General features: G+C 32.1%; 1 long non-coding RNA gene across 1 annotated transcript; it reads left to right on the top strand.

The window, feature by feature from the left end:
- Positions 1 to 3,200: 3,200 nt before the first annotated feature.
- LOC143047175 (uncharacterized) lies at positions 3,201 to 5,932 on the top strand. The gene is made up of 2 exons (XR_012969428.1): positions 3,201 to 3,959; positions 4,909 to 5,932. It is a non-coding gene; the product is annotated as an uncharacterized LOC143047175 (long non-coding RNA).
- The last annotated feature ends 4,247 nt before the right edge of the window (positions 5,933 to 10,179 follow it).

The raw sequence follows: 10,179 nt of genomic DNA, 5'->3' as shown, positions 1-10,179 counted from the left end.
GGTTATTACTTAAGTGCGATTTGTAGTACACTTATATATCCTTTTATGCATAGTTATTCTACAGAGTTATTTGTTGTCCAAGTAAACAAAGGTTCATTTCGTCTGCTCATATTAAGCTATGAACATTTCACACGATCATGGCTCTTTTAAACGTGAGCTCTCTTGGTGAAATTCTCTTTTTTTAATTTATGTCTATTATATTTTTTAAATGAAATTGTATACCTGTACAATTATTACTTGTTTCAATTGATTATTTCCTTTAAGGTTAGGAAGTAGAGACCAACGGATATTAAACAATCACAAGATATATATTGGGAGGGGCAGTGGCCGGAAAACGTAAAACACTACGCAAAACATTAAAATCAACACGAACCATACCAAAGACTGGGATTATCCCAGGTGCTCTGTAAGATTATGATATAATACATATTTTTTGTTGAAGTTTTTCGAATTCTGTTTTATTCGTGCATGACTGCGATAAAAATTTATTTCATATTTTCTAAGGATCAAATGACAGCAAAATTAATAAATCTCAAAAACAATCATCAGGAAAGACAAACGTTTATTTACAATCGGACAGTTCTACGTGAGAATACAAAGTTTTAGAGAGTACGCGTACCTGTGCTACAGCAAAGTAACAACTTTCTATCATCTTTTTCTGATAAGCTAGGTAAGCTAGTAGACTTTTCTGCTTCAAACTGACAAATAATTTTTATATGTCACCATAATACTAGATAACCTATGATCCTTTTTTGTGTTTGAACAAATAAAAAGTTGTCCAATACCCTAATAACGAGTAAGTAAATATTAGCATAGTCAAATCGCTTGGTAATCTAGATAAAAAATAAACTTACTGATTCATATGATTGAAGTGTAAAAATCATTATATTTTTCTAAATTCCTCTATATGTGTACAATAGTCTTAAACATTCAAACCAATGATCGCTGTTAAGCTACCACTGAAATTGGGCTAATCTTAAGGTCATAGACTGTTAAAGAGAAGTCATATACAAACAGTAAACAATGTAAGATTGTCCATAACAATAATCGAATCTGGTAGAGGAATAGGAAAGGAAACAAAGTTCCGGGAGACAAGTTTATGTATCAGAATAGCTAATGTAAATATAAAAAAAACATTCGTGTGCAGGTGCTACATATACGACAGTCTACGGTTAAGTTTTAATGTCGTTTATTCTGTAAATACCTGGGTTGTTTTCCGTTTTAACTTTATACTTTACTATAAACAAATAATCTGCTAAAAAAAACAGATAAATATTCAGAAACGTCTTTAGAAAAAATCAGTGATTGTCAACTAAACCTATAAAGTTGTACAGCCCGCAGGACTTCCAAAAAAAATAATAAAGCATTTTGCATTCTATATATCATAAAGATTGAGAATCAGAGGTGTCGGTATAATAGAACAGTGCGTAAAAGGTCGAAACGGAATATAAAGCAGCTGGCGAAATACTTCTTTTTTTCAAACTGAATGAAGTAAGACGAAAATTGCTATATAATTAAATAAAGATTTAACAAACTGTAAAGATAACCTTGGCCACAAGTTAAAAGTATCGGAGGTTGTTGAGAAGCATCGAAACGGAATTGAAGGACATAAACAGAACATTCAAAACTTTTTCACCTGTATCATTGTTTGAAAAAGTTACATCCTGGGGATCAGTACAATACCAAAATGATTTTTTCGATAACGGAGAAGATGTCTTTTTATTTCATTTTGATCAATACAAAAGCATTATAAATTGAATAGTTTAATATCTCATGGAGTCAGGGTCCATCATTAACACCAATCAATATATCATGGAGTCAGGGTCCATCATTAACACTGACTGACGGAAACTTCGTTACATGAGGCATCCATATACAAAGTATGAAGCATCCAAGTATTCCTCCTTCTAAAATATAAAGCTTTTTTAAAGAAGTTAGCTAACGCCGCCTACGCCGCCGGATCACTATCCCTATGTGGATCTTTCTTCGACAAAAGTCGTAGGCTCGACAAAAAGTATATAGGATGGCTGTGTGTGAGGCTCATTGTCAATTCCAAGATAACAAAAAAGGAACTGCACTTTTATTGTTTTTTAGTTTTCAGGTCGATAGTATACACATAAATAATATTTTTCTTTTCTAACTTTGATTGTTGGAAAACTTTAACATACTGCTTTAATTATGCGTGTATAACTTGTACTTTTAATTAATCCCTATTTATATTTAACCTATTTTGACGACCCTCGAGCCGATTAGCATCGGCTAAATGAATTCCTTGAAATGAGATTCAATCAATATCTCATGGAGTCAGGGTCCATAATAAACACCAATCAATATATCATGAAGTCAGGGTCCATCATTAACACCAATCAATATCTCATTGAGTCAGGGTCCATCATTAACACCAACCCAATGATGCATACCTGACTATGTGGTATGGGTTTTATTCATTTTTGAAGGTCGTTCGGTGACCTATAATTGCCAACTTCTTTGTCATTTGGTCTCTTATAGTTAGTTGTCTTATTTGTAAAAATCTTTAAAGAATAACCAAATCCATCTCGGGTTGATTTTTTACTATGATAGTTACAATCCTATACAACTAGCTAATTAGTAAAATGTGATTGACATGTAAGAATAACTTGCCCTGCAATGGATAAATTATATGTGTGTTAACAGGGTAAATCAAAGTTACCGAAAATAGATACGTTAAATTAAAACGTGTATTTGTTTGAAGGGTTTTACACTTGTCATTTTAGGGACTCTTTACAGTTTGTTGTTCGGTGTGAGCCAAGGCTCAGTGTTGAAAGCCGTACTTTGACCTATTGTGACCTATTATGATTAACTTTAACAAATTGTGATTAGGATAGAAAGTTGTCTTATTTGCACTCTTACCACATCTTCAATTATTTCTGTCAACAAATCTTTTATTTTAAAAGATGTGATATGAGTGTCAATGAGACAACTTTCCATCCAAGTCACAATTTGTAAAAGTAAATCATAATAGGACAAAGTACCAATGAGACAACTCTCCAGTATATGTGTCCTGGTGGTTGTGAAATACGAGAACAATAACTAACCTGGTTCAATACCTTTTTGGTATTTAAATAAATTGAAGCTTTTAAACAAGTTCATAAAAGTCAGGAACTAACATTGGACATCTAATGGTTTTCACTTTTAGTAGTTTAAAAATGGTTAAAGGCTTGACGAGTTTGTAAGAGTAAGAACACACATTGAAATGTGCACATGTGACATGTTTTGTTTCAGAAATAAAGGTAGTCGTAGGTAGTCCTTTTGTTTAACTAAACAGTTCAATTCACATACGTAAATAGATATACCATATGAAATATAGCCCAGGACGATTATTCAACTTAGTTGACATATTAATAAAAGGCGACGAACTCGTTGAAATAAGACACGACTAACTGATTGGTATCAAAGTTTGAACATTTACCAGTATTTGTAGTGCGACAATCGGAAATTTAAATAAAATAATACTATAATTACGAGATGTTTGTACGAATAATTCCATTTTACCTGCATGTACTATTTTAATGACTTATGAGAGTAGTGTTTACTTTTCGGTTAGTTGGTTTAAATGAAAGTTTAATTGACTAGAAGAGAAAGTATTGAAGATCGTTTTCCAAACACAGGTTTGCAGTGAGTGTTTGATGATGGTTTATAACACTTCCACTGTATGGATTGAACGTCTTATGTCTAAATAGTGGAAAGACACTGTAAGGGTGGAGATAACAGAAACGGGTGTATTTACCCAAGGATTTAAATATACTTGACTGCTTTGTGGGAAAATTGTCATATATGTGAATTTATGAGGATACATACTAATAATTTTTAATATTTTGAAGGATATCAGGATGTACGATAGGACAAATTGATTTACGTTTTAAATAATTCCAAGGTATTACACTCATAACTAAATAACGAAATGTGGGTCATTGATACATGTAAGTAATAAATACCTTTAACTTTAACTGTGTTAATATTCATGTCAATTCGGATATTTATTTATTATTCTTTATTACAACTTTGTATTGCAAAGCAAATGAAAAAAATCTTTTGAAATTGTCCTTAATTTTAACCGCCGGAATACTAATGGACAATGGATTAAAATCGTAAGTAGCAATGCATTATGCCATATAATTTTAAATTAAAAATTTCGAGTGTCAAAATCTCCAACGTGATCCAAAATATTTGTTCAGAAGTATTGTATTAAATTCATATTCATGTTTAAAAAGTCATCATTCCTATTTGATATACATAAGTAGAGTATCTAGATGAAATTTCTTAACAATTTTCTATACGGTATTAGATTAATTTATTTCATTTCATTTCTAGATATTATGATATCTGTCACTTTACAAAATACATCAAGATACAAAAAGACAAACTATCATTTACATTCGTTCTTGTTAACGATTTTCATTACTCAAGGAAGTATTTAATTTGTAAAAATACGCCCTTTTCAGTCATTATTCGTAAAAACCATTTAATCTATACATGGAGCGCAAAATGTTGATTAACTGTAAAACATCGATAACAGGTCGTCTTTTACAATGCCTTCATCTATAATTCATAGGTATCTAATCTTTTGTTACATTACATACTTGACGCTCTGAAACTTGAAGTTAATTTATATGGCCTCATTAACTTTTATTGGGTATTTTATTCAATTTTAAATGAGATTTTGATGACCCTAACGTAACCATAAGTATATTGCATTTTTGATGTAAGATGTGATCACAACAACGACTTCAAGAGACTGTCAAGCGTTATTTAAACTATTAAAAGTCAACGGCCTTAATCATTTTGAGAAGTTCATTAAGTTTTAGTTTTGAGGCTTTAGTGTGATAACTTGCTATCAGATTTTATCTATTTATATGTTTTAACTTTTAGTTTTACAGATCCACTATTGATTGATGAACTATAACTTGAAATCTTGGAGAAAATAATATGTGCGGTTGATTTGTTATATGAACAGAGAACACAATGAGCACGGATGCGGTCAATACAATTGAAAAAGCTTTAAATGATTTGGACACTAGTAAAACTTTGCATGTTCTAGACAAGTATGTGCCAAGAGGTTCACAGGAATTTAGGGAAGCTTTATTTGAATGTCAACACGATGACGAAGATATTTTACCGCCAAGGGAAAGAAGCAATACTATCGATACAAGTACGTACAAAAAACCACACATGAGCGTTCATTTTGCTTCAAATTTAGTGGTCCCTAGTGGCCAAACGACAAGGTCAAAAGATGATCTACATTCGCATTTACATCCGGAAGGAATATTACGCCATCCAAGGGAGAGAAGTAATACGTGTGACGGAACAATACAAAGACCACGTAAAGCTGTAAGTGTGAAATCTCCACTGTGCAATGAAAAGGACAATGATAACGAATCTGCTGTTGAAAAATTATTACGAAAATCTTCAGACGCAAGAAAAATAGATTTAAATGGTCTCCTTAAAGCAGACCACAGAACTAGTGATTCAAAGCAGCAGAATGGTATTTCACCCTTGCGACGAAATAAAAGTGAGTCTGCTGCGCACTCTCATTTAAAAACGTCTCCGAAGGGTTCCCCAAAAACATCAAGGAAGTCATGAGTAGGCTCCTCAGTTTTATCGCACAGCAATGTCAAATTATCTTTAAGCCTTAACATTAGCCTCATGGATTTTATACAAATGTGGTGTTTATCTAGCATGAATAAAATGTAATGTTTATCTTTCACGAATCAAATGTGATATTTATCATGTATGAATCAAATGTAGGATTTGTCTAGCATGAATGCGATAAATGAAAATAAGCAGCTATGAATAATCAGAAATTATCATTTTTTTTTTAGAATGTATTAGAAACTTTTTTCAACTTTGTTTCGGAATATTGTAAATGAAAGATATGAATTAGCCTTCATTTGAATTCTGTGGGTTTTTTTTTATTTAAAAACATAAAATAAATATTCTATAGAGCTTTGGGCAAGCTTTCAATAACTTTAAGCATCTTTTGATGCTGTAATATACAGTTTTGAGGTACTTTTTGCGGCGTTTAACTAACGGTGTAATCTGTAATATCGGAATGCTCTAAATGAGTAATTTGTGTGTGTGTGGGGGGGGGGGGTGTTTCCCGGAGTGATTCCATTATTTTAAAAACATTTCTCTGTTGTTATTGCGTTTTAAATGGTCAATAAACCAAAAAGGGAGCATTGAGATATGAACGAAAAACCTCTGTAAAATTAATGTTTGCATTTCACGTTTCAATATTTTTTTACCAGTTTTAATGTTTCGTACTTCTGTCAAACTATTGTTAAATTCTTGTTCCTTGTTATTTCAAATACACTTAACATACTGCCTAACAGTCGTTTCTATCCACACATTGATTATGAAACCGATATTTATACCAGTGTTATCAAATGCTCTAAAATGATTAAACACTTGTATCTCAAAAAGAGGCAAACACGCAAATTATTTTTATAAATTTTTAAGAAGATATCATTAATATATATTTCTGTCGTGTTTTGGTTTTTTTTGTTCTTTTCTTTTTTTTTTGTCGCAGACATAAAGACTGTGATTCGGCGGCGTTAGCTACTAGTTGCATTATGTTATAAGAAGTTTCGGTCTGTCATATGTCCTTTCCTTATTTTCATGGTTCAGTGACTATACTTGAAAAAAATTAAGGTTGTTTGTAAGTTAATTTTTCTCGTTTCATGAGTAACAAGATAACTATATTTGGTATGTTCATACCTTGGACAGTCCTCATGCCTGTTGGACATTTTTCATTTGACCATATTTTTAACTCACCTGGCCCAAAAGGGCCAAGTGAGCTTTTTTTTATCACTTTGCGTCCGTCGTCGTTCACAAAAATATTTTCCTCTGAAACTACTTGCAAAAATAAAACCAAACTTGGCCTAAATCATCATTGGGGTATCTTGTTACGAAAATATATCCGATGACCCCGCGCATCAAGCCAGATGGTCGCCATGACTAAAAATAGAACATAGGGGGTAAAATGCAGTTTTTGGCTTATATCTCTGAAAATAAAGCATTAAGAGAAAATCTGACAGGGGTAAAATTTTCATTAGTTCAAGATCTACATGTATCTGCCTTGAAATTTTTAGAGACATCTGACAGACTGTTGTTAGGTTGCTGACCCTGAATTGGCAATTTTAAGGAAATTTTGAAATTTTTTGTTATTGTCTGGTATATTATAATAGATCATAGAGATAAACTGTAAACAGCAAAACTGTTCATCAGAGTAAGATCTACGAATAAGTCAACATGATAAAAATTGTCAATTGACCCCTTTCGATGTTTTGCTCTTAAAGTAAATTTCTCTCAATTTCTCGTAATTTTGATAAATTTAGAAAAAAGATTTCTTCTGACACTACTGGGCCATGTTCAATATAGAAAGAGATAATTGTAAAAAGCAAGAATGTTCAGTCAAGTAAGATCTACAAACAAGTCACCATCACCAAAACAAAGAATTTTGTCTTGAAACCTATTCTTGTCTATAATGTGTGTCCTTTGTTTAATATGCATAGACCAAGATGAGCGACAAAGGTTCTTTAGAGCCTCTAGTTAAAAAATGTTTCAGATAAATCATTATGAAGCTGTATACGAGGAACACAATCGGAACATTCTTAGGAAGAAATGTAAGAAGTTGGCAATATCCTTTAACTTTACTTTCCGCTATAACGATGATGTTCTCTCACTAAATAATTCAAAATTTGGTGACTATGTTGAACGAATCGAATATATCCTATTGAACTAGAGATAAAGGATACTACAGATATATACAGTTAAGTCTGCCTCATATCTTGACCTACGTCTATAAATTGATTGTGGGTCGGTTGAAAAAAAACTTTACGACAAAAGAGATGATTTCAGCTTTCAAATTGTGAACACTCCATTTCTATGTAGCAACATTCCTGCAAACCCTGAATTCCTGCATACGGAGTATATATCTCTAAATTGATACGATATTCCCGGGCTTGTATTTCCTATCATAATTTCCTTGATAGAGGGTTGCTGCTCATAAGGAAGCAATTAAACCAAGAGTTTCAAACGGTGAAATTGAAATCATCCCTTCTTAAATTTTGCAGATGCCATCACGAGTTGGTTGACCGTTATGAAATAACCGTTTCACAGATTATATCGGATATGTTTCTTATGTCGTTACTAAAATTCTCTTCCCTATCATGAATGTGACATACCGAATAAGACTATTTACCGGATTTATATTTTAATATAAGCAACACGACGGTGCCACATGTCGAGCAGGATCTGCTTACCCTTCCGGAGCACATTTTTCTGACGTTGTCATTTTCGATCTATGAGTTTGACTGCCCCTTTCGTATCTTTCGCCCCTTTTTTAGAAACCATCAAAATCTCTGTAACTTGTCTAAAAATAGTTAACAGGAAAATCAAATGCTGACTATAGAATACGAATGCTTAGTATTAGTAATACAAATTACAAGAAAATGATTTGGATTTAATGCATGATTATACGCGGTAAACTATGATCAATATTAAAGACACGTTTTTTTTTTTTGTAATGGAGCATTATCATCAGGTTAAATTGTCATTTCCTCCACCAGACATGTATTGTATGCCAAACGAAGTAGAATTTCAGATCAGGATATCAATTGGTTTTGTATTCTCGACTTCCTCTTTAGTGTTCTTTTCGTTTAACATCAATAACATAAAGACATGAAATTCAATAATGTCATTAATTGCTTCTAAATAGTTGCATAAAATGTACAATGCGGAAAGGATTTGAGAATCGAACAAAATTTCTATATAATTGCATTAAATGACGGAACAATTATTTCTTAAGTTCTGTATACACATCAAACTTTATGTCATATTTCACTTAATTGTTCCAATTTAGAAAATGAAAGATAATTACAATGATAGCATCTAAACTGGGAACGGTATTGCCGTTTTATCAAACAAAATCCCCTTTCTTGATGTATTGATTTCTAAGATACCAATTTTTCCAATATAATGTCAGTGCGTCTATACATTTGTTGATACTAATTGCTAAAACCCGAAACATTAGTTGCAATATTGATCGCTTTACCACGAACTCTATGGCGTGGACATTGAACTTGGAATTTCAAATAGCTAATTTGTCATCTGAAACTCTCTCGGGTGTTGTCCAACAAATGTCTTAAGTTTTACCAATATCTATGGAGCTTATTTAGAGGATTTGTGCTTACAAAGCAATTGGACAGACTGACGGAGAGAGTCATCCTAGTAATCATAGAATCATCTTACCCTTCTCCAACACTTAACTTCGTTTGTAGTGGGTATTGTAAAAGAACAGTGAGATTGGTCATTCAACTTTAGAACAAAGAATCTATCTTATAAGAAGACCAGCAACAGTTATTACTTTTCGATCACAGAATTAGCTATTTGTCTCATCAACAAAGTTTACAATGCAAGTTATTAAATTATTTAAGTGTATGTTAAATATAAAATGAGACTAAAATGAATTTGAACATTTCCTTCAATCAGGTGTCGCATTAGTATTTGTATGAATATCAAATATTTATTCATACTTTTGAATTTCAACGTTAAAGTCTCTCATGACATGAAATATATAGGAAACCAAGTTTGCATTGTATCATATTTCTTTAATAATTATGTTTGAATAGCATTTGAGCACTGCATTTGAGCAGAAATTTGCATGCAAAACAAATATAGTTTCATTTACATGTGTAAAACTACTTTGAATATAAAAATCGTTATATATGTAAATGTCTCATAATCATCGTAAACATTTCTGCTCAGTAAAGTTTCCTACATTTTATGACAGTCGTGGTCTTCGTAATTTTGGTTGACCGCATCTCAAAACTTCCCGTAGGAATATTCTTCGTTTTATAACCGCTTTTACAAGATCGTAAATCGTACTAGAATTAGCATGAATCGTTTAAATTTCTTTTTATTGTATCGAACATTTTGTTTCAAACGGTCAATAACTATGACTGACCATATCTTGAAAATTTGGGGATTATAAGACGAAAGTCGAATTGTCAATCGCGTTTAGCCTGTAGAACATACAACAATTACTTAGACGTTAATAATGGCATGCGGTAATGGATGATCTAAGGTCAATTTTAAGGCCTTTTTGAGAAATAAAATTGAGAAAGGAAATGGTGAATATGT

The sequence above is a fragment of the Mytilus galloprovincialis genome, chromosome 1 (genome assembly GCF_965363235.1).
Source record: "Mytilus galloprovincialis chromosome 1, xbMytGall1.hap1.1, whole genome shotgun sequence".
In the NCBI taxonomy this organism is placed as follows: Eukaryota; Metazoa; Mollusca; class Bivalvia; order Mytilida; family Mytilidae; genus Mytilus; species Mytilus galloprovincialis.
This window is presented reverse-complemented; position numbering and strand designations above follow the sequence as displayed.